Source organism: Melozone crissalis, unplaced genomic scaffold, assembly GCF_028551555.1.
Source record: "Melozone crissalis strain CALT ecotype California unplaced genomic scaffold, PUWL_Pcris_2 ptg000009l_1, whole genome shotgun sequence".
NCBI classification, from domain to species: Eukaryota; Metazoa; Chordata; class Aves; order Passeriformes; family Passerellidae; genus Melozone; species Melozone crissalis.
In genome coordinates, this window is record NW_026535787.1 from 21,226,353 (window position 1) to 21,248,625 (window position 22,273).

The window sequence follows — 22,273 nt, forward strand, 5'->3', positions numbered from 1 at the left end:
GTTTTTCCCTACTCTTGTTGCTAGAATAGAAATCCTCTATTTCCCCACTCCTTTCTTCTCTCCTTGCTTGGTTATAACACACGACTTTTCTAATGCATTGTTTAGGAAATAAAAAGGAAAGTAGATCATACAATATGAGGCTTGACCACTGAGTTGGACCATGCAGCAGATTCATGGTGCAGTCATGATGATAGGACACCTAGATCTTGAAAATCAGCTATTGTGAAGTAACTGTGGGATTTGGGCTCAAAACTATTACGGAATTTCAGTCTGTACAGAGCTAAAAATTCAATTTTGAGGAGGTGGTCAGAGACAGCAAGCTACTGGAGGCTCAGTGCTGGACAGGGTACAGGTTTTCAGCACTATTATGAACAGGCCTTAACAGTTCAGTACAGAGCAACAGATTAATAAAGAAACCCTCTTGCAGCAATATTTAATAACAGGCAAGGAGACACTTGGTCCCACAGCCACACAACCACATCTGGGAAAACCCTGTTGTCTTATGTGCTGACATGGACAGGGATCCTTTGGAAGGAATGCTGAAGTCAAAATTCAATTTACACAGTTGCTCTTTTGCTCTGCTGTGTATGTGTTCTCCTTGAAGTCAAAATAATTATAAATGTGCAAATTTATGACCTATTTTATCAGCTTAGCTGTGTTTGGATTTCCCAGAGCAAGTGAAAGAGGCACACACCCTGCACTGCAGGCAACAAAACAGCACAACTCACTCCAGCTTTGGGCCATGGAAACATCTCCCAAATTGCTGGTTCACACAGAGCAACACCCTTATATTTGTCTATGTTTACTTTTTAACATACAATTAACTCCAAAGAATAGACAGGAAAAGGGCAGTTTCAAGCTTGATATCTAATATGCATAAAACATGCTACTGGGTAATATACATCTCTACCAGTGTTCATCTTAGCACTTTAGAAATCTCTGCTGATTGCAGAAGAATTAATATTTTCCTTTTTGACTGATACAGAATGCCTTCAAGAATGTTTTTCCCTCAATGTTAAAGAGTATCTATGCGGTAAAAAAATAACATTGACAAAATTATTATAGTGAAAATACAAGAAACATTAAGAAAAAAATTCCAGTTAGAATCACAATTTTTGTCACTGGTGCATTTAGGACACCTCCATTAGCAGGCTAAATTCACCCTCAGCATCTGAACAGCAAAGCCAAGTTGACTTTCTGTGCCTGTGTCCCTTAATCTGCCAAAATGGACAGCAAATGCTGCCCCATGGGCACAGTATCTTGGTCATGCCAACTCCCAAAGTGCCCTGGAATCACTTGAGAGCACACTTAATCTGCCAAAACTGCATCCAGAAACATTTAATAATTTCACTGTATAAAATGACTGAGATCATGCTCTAGCATCTATCCCCAGAGGTTTTCAATTTACAGCTGTGGCCAGAAGCTTCAAGTCCTGCAAAGTCATTGTGGTGACTGTGTGAGAGATTAGCTTCAGAACTGAAAAGTGATGGGTTTGCAGAGGAGATTCTTCTTTACCTGTCGAGACAGCAGAGCAGTTTCTGAAACATGATTTTCACCTCTACTGTACTCCAAGGAAAGGATTTGTTATTCCGTTCTGCTTTTTACTGATAGTTCTCTGTAGTATTACGCATCAATTTTACCAAGGTTTCTCTGTCTATCAAAAAGTATGGTTCTAATAATCTTCCTAGACACTCTTCTATAAAGTATTAGGATTACATGTGTATGGGAATTTCTCAGGTCAAAGTTGCAAAATCTTTCCTGACAAATTTCTCTTACAAGGTGTCAAATTCAGTCTAATGTACGACCAACACTAAAGCCAATGTGGTCTGTATCTCTGTGCAGGAAAACAACTAAGCAAAACCCCACGGGTTTAACCTTCACTTGAGCTCTGAATAGATCCAACATTTCCCTTCCGTAAGGGTATGGCACTGGCCTAATTGGTTAGCGAGTCACACTTGTTTCCAGACTGTTTCTGTCACAGCAAGAGAGTTTTACTGAAGATGCAGTTATACATTTAGCTCACATAGCACAGTGAAACATAAATCCATGATAAATTCTTTCATATGTCTAATCAGGTTTAAATACTTTCTGTTGGCCATGAAAATAAATCTTTGTGAGTCATCCCTTTTCTTTTGGCAACAATTTTTTTAGTCTTTTTCCCCATGCTGAGGACAAAGTAGCAAAGCTGATTTAAGAGGCAGAAAGGGCTTCCTACACTAGTTAACAGACATGTGTGAAAGATGAAGCTTAAAATCTGTTATTCATTTCGAGATGTCCAAATCTATGGGTAGGATGACAGAATTAAGGTCAGAGAACTGCTGGTATAAACAGAACATCATTTAATCTATGTTGCATCCCTAATTTGGGTATTTTAAGGGAGGAGGGTGCTGAACAGCAGGAATTCTAAATTTGAATGTTGTGACTTGCTGGGTTTTCACTTTGAGATATATGAAAGGAGGAATGCAACTGCTTTTCATTAATGACACCAAGTCACATAGTCTCTTCATGGGATTAACCAAAGTGTGAGTCATAAACTACAGACAACTGCTAGTCTCTAAATAATTCAGCTAAATAATGTCAGTTCATTAAAAACTTTCACCTAACACACTGATACATTTTTTAAAAACCACAAAACCAGTTTGAGATTTTATCGGTTCTGATCCCAGCTGTTCTTTCAGCAGCACACAGTATGGGGGTATATTTATACAAGGTGAATTTGTGCATATATAGATTCCTCAGCCACAAAGAAAAATGCATCTAAATCTGATTTTAGCTGCTACCAGGAAAAAAAATGCAGCCCTGTTTTGGTTAGGTAGGGAGCTAACCAAAACAACCTATCCAAAAAATGCATAGGCTGGGATGCACACTGCAGCAACCTGAAAATTGTGTCCCAACATTAGTACCAATAAACCATCTTCTCCTCTCTTCAGCAGGTAGATTGTTAGAGAACTTTGGAAAATGCAAGGAAAATTCCATTTGAATCAGAAACACACAATTTTTCCATGTACTTCCTTCAGGGCAAATGACAAGGCTAGATAAAATTCTAATTTAAATGCCTTGAATGCATTTGTCATCTTTTCTGTTAACAGGTACAATGTGGAGACTTAGAGAAATAAACCTTTCTATGAGAAATTAGGAGTTAATGTAATTCTTTCATCTTACTTGTTTTGTTTCAGTATCTTTTTAGAAGATGGCTGAAATTTTGGAGTCTGTTCTTCACTCAAGTACCAAGGAGGAGAACTGAAACTGAAATCTTTTAAACAATATTGAATACAAGCATTTTCTCTTTGGTTGTTAAGCTGCATTTGTAAGGAAATCTTTATTTGAATGCTACTGCAGATTTGTTAAGAAGTTCATTGTATCTCACAAAGACAATATTAGCACAGATTCACTTTTTAAGCAAAAATACCACTGCACTGAAAGGGAGAATAAAGAGATGAAAGCCCATACTATTTTCCCCCCAGTATCAAGAAAAAAAAAAGACTTTCAGAAGATTTGAGATCACTAAAGACTAAAAATTCAATAAATTTTTAGTCTTCTGCATTCCTAAATCTTTGCTGGCAGAAAGGAGCAAATAATTTATAACACAGGTGCAAATACCTTCCTCTCTGCAATAACACTACATTTTTCTCACTGTTACAAAGAGCTGAAGGACATGGTTTTGCTCAGTGCAGTAACAGTAATTGTCAGTTTGCCAAAGATCAAAGACGCAGTTCTCAGGATAAGCTCTATGAACTATGCTCAAGACTCCCTGAGCACAAGAGGAGTTCGCTGCACTGTCAGCAGCACTTAACCATGAGCTAAGTCTCTGACAGATGAAAAAAATGGCAATTTATTTCCTGACCTGGACTGAACTATCAGATACATATGAAGTTTTTTATAAAGTCAGTCTTTCCTGTGTTGCAGACTGTGTTCCCTCAAGCGCATGACCAGTGGTGCTGAAACATTATCACCAGGGTTTAAACTACAATGCCTTGGGACCTTCTACAGAACCTGCCAATTCCTGAAACTTTGGAGTCTCTGGGTTTGAGATATTTTAAGTATGAATGTTCCCAAGCACATGTTCAGCAAGCCACATATGCAACTGCCAAGCAGAACAGCAATGGGGCTTTCCACATTTGGTGGCAATTGCAATCACTGGGAAAAGAGGGTGTTTTCCTGTGAGAAATCCAAAACATTAAAAAAAAAAAGGAACCATCCAAGATTTTGTGGGAAACATTCATCCCTTATTATTTTCTTCTGAAGAAGCAGCATGCCAATAGCAATGTTGGAGTATTCCTTCCTTCCTTCCTTCCCCAGGATGGGACACAGAAGGTAGCAAGTGGGTACAAATGTCTCACTGGGATGGTGGAGAGTGACCTTTGTCTGCAGTGCATTTTTCTACTCTATTATATGCACTGCTTATTATGTGCACTGGAAGGAAAACAGCTCAAGGTACATTTCAGAGTTTCATCATCTCACGGTGCTCCAACTTTAGCTAAACACTGCTCCAATTTTCCAGAAAAACCCTGTATTTTGAAATAACTACAAAATATTAGACTACACAGATTGAGGTTGTGCTGGGGGCAATGCCAGTGCCTCTGATTTTACACTCTCTTTATAAGAATACAGTTCTCAACTATATTCGTACACGTATATAAGATTACATTCTTATTACATTTGTATTACATTCAGATATTCTGGTATGCTTATGTTTCTGGCCATGCCTTCTTCAGTCACTAGGAAAACCAATAACACTTATTCATATGCTTCAGGTGTTTGGATCAAATAAATATGAGCCAGAGGCCAGGTGTTCATACAGAAAAACCTACAGTGCAGCCAAAAAGCACACAGGTTGTTAATGAGAAACATTTCATCCTCTCCAAATGCCTGTAATGTCAGGCCTTAAGGAATTCCGCTTTCTTTTCAATTTCTAATAAATGCTAATGTCCTTCAATTATATTGCAACTCACTCCACATTAACCTCATTAGGAATAATGCTGCCTTTCCAAGTGAGTGAGGGAGGTCAGCACTCACAGTCCTCTCTAGCACTTGCTCGTGGCCAGGGGACTACGAAAAAGGGCAGCCACCCTCCAAAAACATCTGAGCAGGCTGATTCTGTCCCTGGTTTTTGGATAATCCTGAGCTTCTATGTCTGTTGGACAGCACTTACAGGCTTCTGGTAACTAAACAATTTCGGTTTGGTTATTTTTTAAAGATCTCAACAATTCTTATAGCTTTATTCTCAATTACCCTTTATTAAAAACTTATTATCAGTTAACATCATCTTGTCAGAGCCTGGTTTACACATGGAAATTAGTCCACTTGTCCCTTTTTATTAGCATTCAATTCTGTGTTAAATGCACTATTAATGTACAGCTACTGATAGCTTAAATAAAATCTATAAAACACAAAAGCTGCAATTAAACAGCAAAAGCAATTTTAAAAAAAATTATCTTTGCTGAGCTACAAGCATCTCATGTTATCTCATTAATGTACACACGGGACAGGGCTTGTGCACTCTTTATGTGGTTCATAATATCCTTCCTACTCTCTTAGAACACTGGAGTTGGTTAAAGCAAGCACTCTGAATTCCTTGAATTATTTCCTTTGCTTTTCCTGCTTGCATGAATAGTTAATGATGGCAGATATGAGATTCAAATAAAGCTAAAGATATGTGAGTGCAGGCCAGCAGCTGCACTTGTCAGACAAGAAGGCTCATCAATGCAGACAGAGTATTTTGATGTATGAAATAATAAATGACATTTTCCCATGTATGGTGCACAGTAATGAAGCACATGCAGAACACTACAGAATATGAAAAATATTATAATCCTCCCCAAGATGGAATTGCTCACAGATAATGGAAATTTCAATGGAAAAGTAATGGGTTTAGATTTGACCAATAATGTTCTCTCGAGTGCAGAGGAATTCAACAACCGAAGAAGCAACAGACAACCTGAGGGCAAGGAAAGAGCTCTCTACCAAACACTTGCTTCCATAAACAGGACATACTTTATACATACAGGAAAGCTTCCTCTCCCTCCCATTCATTCAAATTATTAGCTGTATATTTTTACTAAGGAACACTGATTATAAGTTCTTTTTCAAAAATAAACACATCAAATCACAATGGTAGAAAAACTAGAGCAACATCTAACGAAATACTGAAAAAGTGTTCTTCAGTATAGAAGTATAACTTCTGCACATGTATCTACTCAAAATGACTAAATATCTGCAGAATTTGTAATGTTGCTGAAATTATGCAAGCTAAAGTAACTTTGTCTGGAAGAGTTATCAAATAAAGTTTTTCTATGAAAATAAACAAGAATTTAGCATAAGGGCACTATAACTACATCACTTGATGGCTACTGCTCTCTATGTAAACAAGGAAAGTAACCAAAGTGGACTTCTACCCTTATTGCAAAGCATGCAGTAGTTATCATATGAATTGAGCAAACAAGCAGCCTATATCTTGTAGCAGCTAAAGTTTAAAGAGTAACTTAACAGTACACATTTCGTTTCTTACCCATTTCTTCTTTCTAATAACTCCTGGCTTCCTTGACCTCATGATAATAAATAAATTAGTGTCTAGTGACAAGCATATGTTTAAAAGCCCATCAGGTTCTGATGTCAGCAAAATTTTCCTCAAGCTAAGTTTTGCCCTCATACCTTTATTTCACCTTCAAGTATTTACCATGACAACTACAGAATACACTTCTGAGATCTGATCCAACTCCTTTAAAAGGCAACATTCCCTAACCATGAGTGGCAAGTCTTTGGGTGCCAAATTTAACAGCCCAGGCTTCCTCTAGTTCTACAGAGCATCCCCAGGATGATTCAGGGCCCCTAAATCAGGCTACTAACCATCCTCCCCAGGACAGTATTGGGAACCTGAGTCCTTAACTGGGATACAATAGCTATCTAAAGTTTTATGATAGAAACAGCTTGATTATAAGTGTTGCACTGAATTCAGTGGTCTTTGGAAATAACTTCCTCAATGCCAATCACCCAATGTTTTTTCCCTCTCATCTTCAAAGAGCTTTATAATCTCCAGTCCATACTTGCACTGCCACTGTATCCCCTAAAATATGAAGCTCACAAGCCTAGATTTTATCTCCAACACCATAAACATAGTCAAACATGATGGATAACAACATAAACTTTCAAGCTCACTTGACGACAGAGTGCTTTTGAAGGACAGACTTGATTTTTGTCTATAGTGTAAATAAAAGAAAAACCAAGAGATTTATGAGCCAGGAATTGTCAGGTTTGGGCTACATTATGATGTGGTACAGAACATTAGGCTTTGCAACAAGATGAAATGTATTTTATTTCTCTTTTGGCATTCCATACCCAATGGAGTATGGATAGAGAGCTTCAAGTTTTTATTTTTGCTATATAAGATCATTTGACTTTTTCCACTCCATTGTAGTATATTTTTAATTTAATAAAGCTTATAATTAAAAAACCCCTTCTAGTTTATTCAAGGATTACAATTCAGAGGGGGTTCATTTAATTCCAATAGTTTTAACATCTGTGGTTTAAGTTGCAGAAAGCTTCAAAAGTAGCTATTGAAGTAATGTATTGCTTCATTTACAAAGGAAATTGGATGCCTAATGCATTTTGTGGTGCAATAATAACGAAGCTGTACTATTTGCATAAAGCAGCCCACAGTAATACCAGGTGTAGGTCCTGTCTGAAGAAAGGCTTTTAGACTTTTCCTAGCCCAGTGTGGACACATTATTCCATCGGGTTACACATTAGCATAGAGTTTTGCTTTCCAAATGGCTTTGATTGGTCTGATCAGAGGATCAGCCTCTTCATCTTAACAACCTATTATTTGCTACAATGATCTCATCCTGATAATCATGAGCCATACTTCTTTTGGGTATGAATTTATGTAGACCTAATTCAAACCTAGGAGGTGAACTCCAAACGGTGTTACCGTATTCGCTGCAACAACAAGCAAAGCAGAAAATTTCAGGGTTTAATCTGCTCAAGAGAGAAACACTCTCAGAAGAGAACTATGTCTCAAAAATATCTGTCTTGTGTTTGAACATCTGTGTAAGCATGCAGGAGGTAATCTGTACTAAGTTCAAGTTCATTACCACCTCATTGCAAGTTTTTCAGATTGGAATTAAGTTAAGACTGAAATGAGGTTTTTTTGTCCCTATTGTGCTGCACCAAAGATGCTTTGTGATAGCAGGAAGAATGATTGCCTTTAGGATAGAAAATATAAAATTTGAGATACATCTGTCACAAAAAGATTTTTAAAAAGTCTGCTAAGCCTACAAATACTTTTCTACACTACTGTACCCAGCATTGTCTTGCCAGTGAATACCCTTGGTGTAAAAGTAAGAAAATGTGTCTGATTTGAAAAATGTTACTGCACTCAAGTTTCTCTGAAAACCAAAAACAAGAGCCTGATCACATTATATGAAATGACTACATTTTCCTAGAGCTTCTATCCCACCAAAATTTTCATTTACAAACAAAGATCATGACATGAAGATAATAAACCTACAGGGCAACACAGGACATGAAAATCTCAAGTGTTTTAATTACCTTTTAATTGCCAATCAGAAACCACAGTGATGCAGAAATAAAGTACTCTAAAACCACTTTCCTGAATTGGAAAAAGATTTGCAAAGTTTGTAAACCATTTTAAATAATTCACTTCATTAAGTCATCTAATTAATCAGAAATGTGACAAATACAATTTTTCATTTGTATATAATCACATGTGTGTGTGTGTGCATATTATGTACACTATAACACAGACCAACATACTTAGAAAGCAAAGCTTTGGTGTATGCAATGTTGCCTTGTCAAGCATCACCAAAAGGTGATCTCAATCCCCTTTAGCCAGAAAAACATTTTATTGACTTTTGCTCTACTAGATTGAAATTATGCACCTTACAGTCAGACCAACAATAGCCACAGTCGCAACACAGTATTCTGTATCTCCTGTAGAGCAAAGGCAGCCTGAAGCATAAGGCTGTGTTCACACTAAGGGTTTCATGGAATTGTGGGCGCCTCATCCCTGGAAGCATTCAAGGCCAGGTTGGATGGGGCTTGGAGCAGCCTGGGATAGTGGAAGATGGCCCTGCCCGTGGCAGGGGGTTGGAATGAAGTGATGGTTAAGGGTTAAGTGATGATTCTATGAAATATTGTACTTTTCCCTCCAAGAAAGAACAGAAGGATGTGAGCTGCTACAAGAGCGTGACAGCATTTACAGAATGCAGCAATGTAATTTAACAGGGGAAAAACAATCCTACAGAAGCAAAAGCAAAATACCTCTACCTGGCAGCACATCTTGGGCTCCTTGCATGGCACAGGAGAGAAAATAAACAGCATCATAGTGGTCTGATATGTGCCAACTTACTTGAAAAATAAATTCAAAAAGCGTCTTCACGCGGCAAATGAACGTCAAACTAACTTTAATGTGGTTATCTACAAATTTGCTGATAATATCATTGTGATAGTAAATTTTTACAGAGAAAGGTGACATAGGGAGCAGCCTTCTCCCTGAGGCTACCACACAGCAGGAAAGCCAGAGAGGATTTTATTCAGGATGATGTTGAGGGAAGACTATCCATCAGCACTCAAAAGCTTAAACACCAGTTCAGCAGTGTCCAGAAGGCAGAGAGCCTTGAATTGTGCAGCCAGCATTGCTGCACTTGCTATGTCAGCATGAACCCAAGTAGCAAGAAGGAGTGTGAAAACAGAATTAGTACTATGCAGAAAAGTGAATGTCAGTAAGGTAATGAACATTATTTACAAGCTTTGCTATTGCACACTCAAGTACAGCAACAGGACTCTTATTTAAAGCAAAACAGTCTATGAGAAGAGGCCCTTTTAAAGAAAAAGTAGATTCAAATGAAATTTCAAACAAAGGAAGGACTATGATGTCATAAAGGACTTGGCACCTCTGTACTAGTTTTCTCCCACTTTAAAATTGAAAGAGATCCAAGAGCATTTCTTTCTCTTGCCCTTTGGTTGTCAATTATAAGCTTTTTAAATCAAAAAACTTTTGACTTTAAAAAGTGCAAGTGGAATAAATACTCAAACCAGTTATAGCCAATATTATCAAAGCAGTCTCTTGTGGATTTTCAGAATCATTTAATGGATCTTTGAGAATGAGATATTGTTGTAGCTGCTTGACTCTGCCTGATGCTACTTTGATCACTTCAAAACCAGCCAATAATGCCTCTGCCACAGTGCCAGTTTACCCATTTTCATTTGCTTTCCTGAGGCTTTCAATGTAACAACCATTTAGGAGAAATAAACTTAGAACAGAGACCATGCCAGTCTTGGTTAAACACCATGAGCTAAAACCCTAAAGAAACAAAACCAAAACCATATGAAAAACACTCCACAACAAACTACTCTGGACCCTCACATATTTTACTTACTACACAACACAAGGCAGTTTGCTGGAAGCTGCAAACCTTTCTGAGCTGATTACTTTGTATTCTGTAGATGCTCTGCTATCAACAGTTATGAAAGAATTATAAAGGAATTTAAATTAAAAAACCACCAACTTTGGAATGATGGCTGCAAAACAAATATAAAAGCCAACACTATTTTGACAGGGATTACATATTTTCATCAGATTTTCAGTTCACCCAGGACACAAACTATTAACCAGATGATCCTACAACAGGGTTTTATAAAATATATGACTGTGTGATCAGATTGCACCTCAGTCTTTTCAATGTTTTAGTAATCTAAACAAGTTCCTCAAATCTGAAAAATGCTGACTGGAGAGGGGCTGAAGAGTAAATATATATATTTTTTAAAGTCAGGTGTATCTCAGTGATCTATTGCAGATAATATGATGCCTTTTTAGCCTGTCTTTCTCTAGAAGCAAAGGGCACATGCTAGCTCTTGGTGTGAGGGGAAGGAACAGCAATGTGTACATATCCTCTTTGGGCACAGGGACTGAGTTCAGCTAAACTGAAATGTGGGATAAGAAGGCTCACACATTACAGTGTTCCCACAAGGGTAAGGAGACGTGCAGCCAAGGGGAGGCTGTAGCATGAAATTAAAGCTGATGATACATCAGAAAACTCATAGGATGAATGAAAGGGACAGAAAGGAAGGTTTCTTATCTATGTACTACACAACAATTTCACGGAGCAGTAAGTGAAGTTCCTGAGTAGCACACACAGAGGCATTGTCTCCCTCAGCAAGAGGCAACCTAACAAAAGAGGCTGGTTCACATACCAAAGGATGTCATCCCTTAACAGAAGAGAGAGGGAGCAGTGATTCCCTTCCCACACTCTGATCTCCGTGGTCTAAGGGACTGTAGATCTTGGCTAAGCCTTGTCTAGAATCACAAGACTCTGCAGAGGCAGAAACGCGCTCTGGCATCTTCCTGGGGCATTAGGAGCATCTCCAACAGAGCAGAAAAGCCAAGGGCTTTTCCCACTGCTGGAACACAACACACACATGGCAACTTGCAGGCTGGGGAGAGGAGACAGGCTGCCAGGGAAGTAAACCCAGACCAGGGCACGGGAACAGCACTGCAGATGCACAGCCAAAGCAGTGCCCAGGGATTTTGGCATTAGGGGTTTTGTTAGACCCACAGGACAACTGCAGCACCACTAAGTCCCAGGGCTGCAGAAACTACTTTAACTGTTCTATCATTAGGAGTCAGCTGTGGAGCGGGCTGTGCACTTTGGCAGGACTCCAACATTTCCTTTGCATTAACTTCCTTATAAACATGTGCTTTCTATTCATACAAATTATAGCAGAGACCTCCACTACTAAGAATGCAAATTCCCTAAACTATCTCCCAGCTTTATCTCTGGATGATCTAGAGAATAGGATAGCAATATAATACTGCTGTCTCCATTCCTGGGTTTAGTTCCAGCTGACTGCAGACAACATCATGAAAGTAGGAAATACATAATAGGTACATAATGATCCAAATGGAAACTCCTCTGGTCACTGCACTGCAAACAGCTACCAGGACTTGTATTGCAGGTTAATACTGAGAAACAACTTGTTGCTGCCAGGGATTCCAGTGAAAGGTCACCAGTGGCTGCTGTAATGGTAAGGACATGCTTACAAAATGTCACTCACCAAACCAGAGCTGCCACAGAAAGCAACAAGTAGAAACTACTGCTAAAACTAAGCTGAGAAAAGCCACTGTCAGAAGAGTTTCTATAAAAATACCATACACTAAGATGTTACTGCAAGAGAGTAAGAAACAGGGAAATGCTCATTGGAAAAAGAAAAAGCAGCAGACTGAAGGGAGAAAACCCCCATACATCAAAGACAGTTCCTCAAATTATGGTTATAAAATACGGGGGCTGATGATGACACACAATTACATCTCTCCTTTTATTTTGGTATCCAATATGATTTTAGATTCTTTCCCTAAAGAACCTGAGATAGAAAAATTCAGATCCAGTGTCTGAAGCTGAATAGGACCCTAATTATTTGAAAGCACAATTGTATAACAGAATGTGCCTGGTCACCTTATGAATGCATCATAATAAAAAATGGAAAAAGATAATGTGGAGATTGAATGCTGAATTCTCTCATGTCATGTACATCTTAAGCACTAGGCTAGCCCCCAGAGATGGTGGCTGGCCCTGAGCCAGTGTTCCATCCCAAAGGATGGGACTCAGGGAAAAAAAACCTGAAACCAGGCTGCTGGACAAGAAAAGATGATTATCTGAGCCAGAGAGCATTCCTACAATAGGAAACTAAGTTTATGAAGGGATCAAGGGAGTCTAAAATGAGAGGAAAGATAAACCTAGAAATGTATTTATCTGCTTCCTTTACAAGGCAGCCAGAGCTATAGCCTGACACTCCGTCACCTTTCTCCTGAAGGAATGCAGGATCTGCTATCACAAAACCACCTTGTCTGGAAGAGCAGCTGGTTGCTTCTTCCTTGTGTGCCCCCTCCCACCTTTGGACAGTCTGTAGGTTGCTGGGACTTCAGACAGGAAGCTATGAGCCCTCCCTGTCCAAGTTATATTACTCTGAGAAGAACACTGGTTTAGAGGCCAGTAACTTCTAGAAGAAATTTCATGTTTGATAGCTTTAACTAGCTATTGTATGCTACTACTGCCCTCTTACTCTCATTTCCTGCTTCTTTCTTATCTAAATTTTAGACTTGGCAGTGTTGTTCTTCCTGAGATTTAGCTGAACATGGCCAAAGCCATGGTAATTCAGCTGAAGGAACTGGATTTTCAATAGATAATGAACATGCATGCAGGACTTTTCCCACACACTCTTCCAGGAAATCTTAATCAAAGTGAAATATAACAGGAAGAAACCTGGTATTACTCAGTCTGGTGATTATAAACATCCGGTTGTTGATTTCTGCTAAGACCGAGTTTTTCATGGAAGCTCTTAATAAGCAATAAAGCACTAAATGAATGAGAAAATTAATGAAGTTTTCCATAAACAACTAGAAAAGCCTCAAAAGTGAACACCAAACAATATTTTACAATAATCTAACTACTTGCATGCTAGCTTTGTCTAATCACAACAGGTGAATTCACTTTTAGAAAACAAGATGGCAATTCAAAGCACCAAAACTGGACCTTACTGTTACTTAATGCCCAGGCTCCTATCAGTACATCAGGTGATGCAAATCATCTACAGCTTCCACCTCCAAATAGAGATGTTAAGTTTCTAAAGAGCCATAGAATGATGTAAAAATCTATACTGGAAGTCAGGCTTGCCTTTTGCAAGTTTTGTTTGCACTGTGCTTATACTTTTAAATGAAAAAAGAAAAGGTGGTGGAGGTCAGATATTCCTCCTCCTCAACTCACTCATTTTTAATGTCCTCAAACAGCTCTTTAAAAAAGGAGATATTTTCTTTATAATTGGCTCATCAAAAGCCCAATACTTGTCCAGATCATTCATTCTTTGAACTCGTGCTTCAGGGAGATTTTTGATAGGCAATTTATCTAAGACACCCTGAAATATCCTTAACCGTTTCAAGTGGAAACAGTGTGTGCCACACTGAGTCAAATTTTGTATTCAATGTCAGAAACACGTGACAGGTGTTGTGCCCAGCTCAGAACGATGATAAGGCTGACAGCATGGAGGATTCACCATAGACAGTGGATTTGTCATGGCCTTTGTTACTGCTTTGAGGCTTTATTGGAAACATGCCCGATGACAGGAGATCCTGAGGTTATTCACGACCCACAGCCTCCAAAAGGGATCCTGTCACTGAAACAATAAAGCTAAATAGAGTCAGAAAATAAATAAATTTTAAAAAGGGAAAAAAATCTAATTTTTTTTTACAGATCTACTTCATCATGCGTTGCCCACCAGTCCATCCTCCCTTAACAACAGTCAGCTCTAAAGACCAAAAAAATAGAACCATGTGACAGATACTGCAATGAACTCAGGTAAACCAGTTTTGTGCCTCTGTGTCTCTTGGAATAGACTTAACACTGAATTATAGGAAACATTCAGGTATGGGTGAAGGGAAAAATAAGAATATTGATGCCTGCAAAAAGAGACTTGGAAGTGGCAGAGACATTATAAACAGGATTTTAATACGATGTGAATTACAAGCACTTGATACAGAGGGGATGATATATTGATTTTCCTCATTCTGAACTATGCCTGTCACTAAGATCAATGGAAGTCACAAACCTATATCAAGGAAATTATAATATGTGGAATTATTTATAGAATGGCTGCTCCAGGTACACATCAATTGCAGCATCATAATGGCCAGACATGACTGAGGACAAAGCCATCTATTACATGTTGTAAATGATAAAGTATGCATTGCCATCATTGCTTCATTTTCCACATTTTTCATAAGTGAAAGGAAGAACTAATAGAAGGATTCTTGTACAGCCTTTTTTTATAAAGAAGCAACAAACATTGTAGAGTTTATCACTAAACGACAACAATTCCACTTACAAACTAAGTCATTAAAAGAACAGCTACAGGCAGCATGCTGAAACTTTGGGAATCACTTCTGGATTGCTCAAAATTCTGGGCACCCTGAAGAAGCTGAAAAGCAGCAGCACACAGGAGGGCAGCATCTCCAAGCTGCTGGTGGCAAGGAAGCATGAACCTGTAAACACATGCTTCCCTTTTCCGCTGCAAAAGCTCTGTCACCACTGACAGACAAAGAAAAAGTCTAATGGCTACACAGGCACCTTTATAATTTTCATATCTCAAAATTATGGCATTTCCAATAAAGTCTGCTTTTGAATCACCATTTACTTCTACAGTTCACTTAGTTTCACAGCAGTCTCTACCTCCCACTGTTAACTCTTAAAAGAAGTCTTTCAAAGGTCAACCCAAACTGTTAGGATTCTAGATGGTAAAACTGAATTTTTCATGTCTACTTGTTCTTCTGAAAGGCTTAAAAGCAATTTGTGGCAATCAGCACAAAGGGATTTGATTGACAAACTTTAACAAAGTGATCTAGAGAAGATTCATTGGGAAAAAAACTGCTAAAATTGCAAATTAAATGGCAAATAGTTTTTCTCTGTCTGCCCTTGAAGGAAAATAGGTTCTCTTCGTAGATGTGAAAATTTTGAATTCGGGAGGGAAAAAGAGGAATTTGGCTGGGTTTTTTTTATATTTTATTTTTAAACCTCTAGTATTGTGTTAGACTGATAGCAACCAGCATAGTTAGAAGATTTATTTCTTTATTATCCTGATGCTGCAAATTATTTTGTATGCTACTGCCACTACTGCAAAGCCTTTGCTTTAGTCCTCAGACAATCCTATCACTCAAGTCAAAGTAACTCATTTTTCACCTACTTTAATTCAGTTCTGAAATTCATATACAGGGCAAGAGCAGGATAAAGCTTTTGTCTGTTTGAAACTACAGCATAACTGATAGATTTTACATTTTTGTAATGGTGCTTCAACCTCATATACCCATTTACTTGTTTAATTTTTAAGTATTATTCTGATTTTTTTGCCTTTATAACATTCTTCTGTGACTTCAAATTACTGTTGCCTGCAAATATAACTAATGTGTTAATCTTCTCAACTTTCAAATCAGTCACATGACATAAACCCACTCAAAACCATTTATATTTTGATCTACAAAAACCTACTAGATTTTTTTACTAACAAGTTCAGGTTTTTTAAAATTATATTTATGTCTGTGAAAATTTTCCAATCTCCTACTCTACTCAAAGCTATTCTAACATTATGGTGATTTTATGTAATTAAATTATTTTCCTGTCTGGTAACTTACTGTAGCTTACATACTTTTGTATTTATTGGAGACATACCAGAAAAAAAAAAAAAAAGCATTTGAAATGCCAACAAACAAAATTTAACACAGAAAACTCAGAATTCATTAATGATAAAATATGTAGTTATGAAAAACTGCACAAAACTCATTCACTCACTGAATCACTACAGAGACTGAGGGATTTATGCAAGGTGCAATACATCCAAAACAATACAGCTCAGTTCAACACACCACATCTCACTGCATTAGTAGCACTTGTGAACTAAACCTACAGCTAAGCCATCTCAGCTCATTTACTCTTTATAAAATTACCTTTTCTCTTTAGAGCAGCTATCTTTGCCAAAGGACAAAGGGTTTATGTAGGCAAACCTACAGTATTAATCTACACATTAAGCGCCTATTCTGGCAATAATAAATATGAAGGTCCAGAATTACCCATTACAGACCGTAAACATGCTTGTTTACTTATTAGGATCTTTATAAAGCCACCATACAAACAATTTGTGTTTAAGAAAAGTCAAGATATGATTCAGTTACTTCTTTGCAGGCTGACCAAAATATTTTCTATTAGTTTTCTATTGTTATATGTTATTCTAGTGTTGGGGATACACATTTTAAAACTCCTCTTGACAATGTGATTAGAACTGTTATTATATGATTAAAAATATATGGATTAAGCTCATTAAAACCAATGATGAAAGTTTCTTTAGATAATCTAGCATGTGGATTAATTTTATGATTGAAATTTGTTTGCTCAAGAAGGTTTTTTTATTCATCAAAGACCCAGGTAATGAAAAATCTTTACATCTTTTAATTACACATTCCTGATAATATCAGCCTCAATTTCTGCATAGTTGCAATTTAGAATAAAACATGTTTTAATTCACTTCTTCTAAAGTGCAGTAAAGATTTCATCAGGTATTAGTGGCAAACACCACCAGTCCAAACCTACTTGGATGTTTCTTTTCAATAACGTGACTAGTAAGAATTGCCATGTGTAACAAATTTTTCTTTTGCTTTCTCAGTGTTTGTGTAGATGTCGAACAAATAATTTAATGACTGCGCAAATGGTTTTAAAATACCCTCAAAATTGAAATATAGCTTTTTTAGAAGCAACTGCTGCTCAGACTACTGCTCATATTCTACAGTTGGTGAGCTGACCCTTGCAAGATTTCACATATCTGTCTCACAAACTGTTAATGACAGATAAAACACACCGCTGCAAAGAGCCTGCCCTGAGGTGACCCAGCAGCAGTCAGGCTGCTGCTCAGGCAGGCCTGGGCTCAGCTGGGCACTCAGAACCAGCCTCAGACCCTGTGCAGGCAGGCCTGGGCTCTGCTGGGCACTCAGAACCAGCCTGGGCTCTGCTGGGCACTCAGAACCAGCCTCAGACCCTGTATGCCTGTGGCCCTGGGCTCTGCTGGGCCCTCAGAACCAGCCTCAGGCCCTGTTCGCTGGCAGCCCTGGCCTGGCTCAGAGTTCCATGGAGCCCCACCTACGTCCTCATGCAATCCAGCGCCCGGATGAAGAAGTCTTTGTGCAGCTGGTGCTCGTCCCTCAGGATGGAGCACTGCTCCAGCGTCACTGACATGGATGTCCTGTCTTTGGCACTCTTGCAGCAGGTGAAGCGCACTCCGTTCAGCTTGCGGCAAATCTGAAACACGGGCAGGGCCCACAGGTCAGCCCTTCCTTCCTACCAGGCTGCGCAGCCCTACAGCTCTGCAAGCCCAGCGAGGGCATCCAGACAGCTACAGCACTTCTCAAGAAGAAAACACCTTCTAGAAGTTAGTACCAGTACACTGAATTCCTGAATTTGACATGGGACTTTCATAACTATAAAAGAAACAGTTCCTTCACCGTTTCCTCACTGAATGTAGCAGCTGCCCTGTTCAATGAAAGCTAAATTGTCTGAATATCTGATGAATGAAGATATGGTGAGTCTTAACTCACAAACATGAATGTAGCAGACTAACTTCTTGTGAAGGTATGGAGTCAGACACATCTAACTTACATAGTTTTTATTTTCAACAGGTGAACTGTTCAATGTATGGCTCACAATTAATAAAGTTTAACAAATTGCTGCCATGGATTGTCTACTTTCACTTATACTTTGAAAAAGTTATAACACATAAAGGAAACATGACATTTTGGAGGATGATTCCTCCTCTTAGGAATCAATCTGTGGTTGTATCATTCCATTAGTTTATACTGTGGTTTCAAATGATATTTTACTAGAAAAAGAAAAATTGAAGGAGAGCTTCTGTGCCCAAATCTACCATTTCCCAGATATAACCTGTCCTGAGAAAAGGTAATAATTTGCTTACATCTATCCCTGGGGAATCACAGGTGTAATGGTACGAAACCTCAAAATGTTTGTGAGAATGCAGCAAGGCGATAAACTACAGCAGGAATCACAAAAAGAAACTTCCCGCATTGGCTATCATGGGGATGAAGGATGGAACATGAACTGAAACATGACCAGTGTCAGTCCAGCAAATAAGTGTTTCTTCATCTAATGCTAATTGCATTCTTAGAAATTCTATTAAACAATAAATACTATTAAATTCTATAAAAATCAAAAAATACTTAGCGCCTTTAAGTTCTTTGTGACACCATGGTGAGGACAATCTCAAAAGTTTAATTTAGGGAACCAGTTAAGGGGATCTTACTTAGAATCCAAAGAGGTACAGGATAGTGAAGGAGAATCTATGAGTGTTTCTTCCATCATATAATATAAAATTTTAAAAGTTAAATCTGTTTAAAAATTTGAACAGTTGCACTGGGATTTAAAACAAGTACTATATGATAATCTTCTTAAATAATTATGTGAAAGAACTGTTTCATTGAAGAGATTAATTCTCTTTGCACTAGTATCTTTGGAAGTCCCTGATTCATTTGGGCTATTTGATGTGAATGAGTCCTAAAAAAAATTTTAAATATTAAAAAATCATTTATAAAATAAAGTAAAAAAATCCCAGGTAATTATTCTGGATGAGTGATGGGCTCATATGTGGAATCTTGTACTTCCACTGCAATAAAAAAGTGATATTGCACAGCTACTGCACTGACAAAGTTTTCTTCTTACATCTTTTTCAATAAATAAATGGAATATAGAATAACAGTGTGTAGATCACTAGGACCAGAAATACACATTTCAGAAAGTTAAAGTAAGGGAACCAAGCAATCCTGTCCCACATCATACCTCAAGGGCACTAAAAAATTATTTTGAGTAATTTTATATTATCAAAGAATGGATATCAAACAAATCACTCCATTTCTAGCAGGTTCTACCAGTTTAAAAAGTGAGAAAAAGAAATTGTCTGCAAAAAACTATTACAGCACATCTGCCTCCTTTAACCAGTGAGTTTTCCAGTCATTTCCTTAAAATCCATTGCAGTTACAAAGTCAGCAAGCTTATGAAAATGAGTTTATGGTTAGTTCATCAATTTCTTTGAAACAAGAGAGCTCACCGTTGCAGCCAGCCACATGATTTCTGGATATTTTGATGAAGACTTTCTAGCAATCCCTTTAAATCATTTTGTTCTTGAAAATGTGGTAAACCTGGGAAAAAAGGACAAAAAAAGTTGCTAATTTTGATAAGGTTGGTGATATCATTGTCCCGACTACAGAATGCTCATGGTAAAGAACAGGTCTATTATTTACAGCCTTGTTTTGGAACACAGGATAGAAATTACCAGCTAAATATTTAAGGAATAAGCAAACCTTATGTCTTTTGAGTATTGCCTTGTCCTCTCTAAGATCTTCATGTGGAAATTTGAAGTATCTTCAACCTTTATCTTATAAATGGATGGTGAAAAACAAAATCAAATCTCTGCTGTAGTTCTGTTCATCAGCTATTACAGACATTCAAAAGAAATCAGAAAAATAAAAAAAACCTGAGTGTATTACAACCTGCTTTGATGGGATGATTATTTTTTAATTTTAAAGTCAAAAATTAGGGTTTTGTTTTCAAATTGAAACATCTAGTTTTTGTTTTAAAATGTGCCTTAGATTTTTCTATAATGTAAGATAAGGGTTAAACAGCACTTAGTATCCCCTCTAAAAAGTAACAAAGTATATTTCTCCTGAAATTAAGTGGGGCTTTATTTTGAAGTAGAAAATAATTTCAAGTTTGCTTAAAATCCAAAAATTTACCTGCTTGTTCTGGGTATGGCATTTAAGTTGAAGTTTAATTTATCCTACATCTCCAGCAAAAATTCAAGAGTAGGCAATTTAATTTCCCCCTCTGTTTCATATGTATATAGAGGAGGGATTTTTCTAATGTTGCATTTATCCTTGCTAGTTCTGAAAATCAATAAAAACATGCAGAATCTGTTTTTTGAAATTATTTCTTCTCATGGTGGCAAAGTAAAAAGAATTTAAATCATAGTTATCACCAAATAAAGGGGCCAGAATCAAGTGGAACAAAGTGAAACTAAATTGATCAATGGATTTCTTCAAGCAGAGAAAGTAAGTTATCCATCCAGTGAGGGGAAAAAACCCCACAACTCAAGCCCCAAACCCAAGCCCGAAGACTTACACTCAATTGGAAGAATAAAAATGAGGGAAGTATTAATGAAGGTCAATATCCATTCTCCTAACATGATCCAAGTTGGAATGATCCCTCTCATCAACAGGCTTTTACCTTTTACATCTAATAAATTCTGTAGTTTCCCTTATCCATGATTCATAGTAATAAGTACTTTAAATATATTCAAAAAGAACTAAGTTGCTTCAGTCATACTGTGCTGTCTAAAAAACCTCACCAACAAACAAGAAAAAAAGAAAAAGGGAGGAAAATGTACATCCAGAATCTGTTTTGCAATAATTTTAATGTGGATTGTTTTACCTCTGTATCACAAGCTCTGATTGTACATTAGATAATGTAGAGCACATAAAACCACATCACACTCTGCTAGACCATTACACTTACGGGTGCATCTGTTTCTTTAAAACAGAGAGCACAAAATGGCAAAGATGCTTTGAGATGATGCAAATGTATCACTAAACATTCTATTGCTCCCAGCAGCTTTCCTTTGGGTCACAGCAGAAAACGTGACATCTCAGAGGGGTGACTTCAGCACAGGTACAGCAAGAGTCTCCTAATTCATAGTACTGCCAAAGGGGTTGCACCTTGACTGGAAATGATCAATGGCCTAAACTCCTTGGGTCCCCCACAGTACCAAACCACCAAATCAGGCTAATAAGGGGGAGAAGCCTGGAAATACCAAACAGCCTTGTTGTTTTCAGGTACTTATGTACTACTAAACAACTATCTTACGTTTTTGGACTCTTACTGTCTCAGTATTTCTATAAAAGCAGTACCATTTTGAGCTATATTTGGTCAGCATTTTTGGTAGGAACCTTGCTGGAAACATGCTCTTATTTTCAGTTTCTGCTAAAAGAATTTAAGAGGTTAACGAATGGGTAAATGACGAAGTGTATGTTCATCTTAAAGACAGAAAGTCAGTGGATGCTTAGTTACAAGCAAGACTATTATTGCCAAGGAGAAATACAGACACAAGAGGAAAACTAACAGCGAAGGTGGCAATACCTTTCAGGGAGTGGAAAATTGAATTCTTTGAAAGGGAATATATGAATGAGGCAGCAGGCCAGGGAGGCTGCCAAGGGTGGATCCAACAGCCTGGCAAATAGGGCTGCAAATGCTCAAATTCTGTTGGGCTTTTTGAGCACTGTTTGGAACTGACAGCTTTGGGAACACAGTCCTGCATTTATTTGTAGCACAGATTTGGCATTATAGGAAATTATCTGGATAGGTGGGACAAAATCATCAAAAAGCCATCAATATTGAATGCCTCTCACGTGGCCCCAGCACCAGGGTTGCTGCCAGCCTTGTATGGAGGTTTGTCTTCCAGAGGCAGGGGAACAGGAGTGGGATTAAGTCCTGCCACAAATGAACAAGTTTGAGAACTTCCCTTTTTTCCCAGGGGGCTGGTTTAAAAGGCACATTTCTCCAAGGCAAAAGACTGACTCTGTATACTGGCAGGGAGCTACTGGGAAGGGCAGTGGAACCAAAAGGTGCTTTATGTTCCACAAAAAATTGTATAAAGAAGAGACTGT

The 22,273-nt window shown here is 37.9% G+C and overlaps 1 pseudogene; it reads right to left on the reverse strand.

Annotated features, from left to right (window-relative positions):
* LOC128933315 (inositol polyphosphate 4-phosphatase type II-like) overlaps positions 1–22,273 on the reverse strand; it is a 130,951-nt pseudogene that overhangs the window by 6,262 nt on the left and 102,416 nt on the right.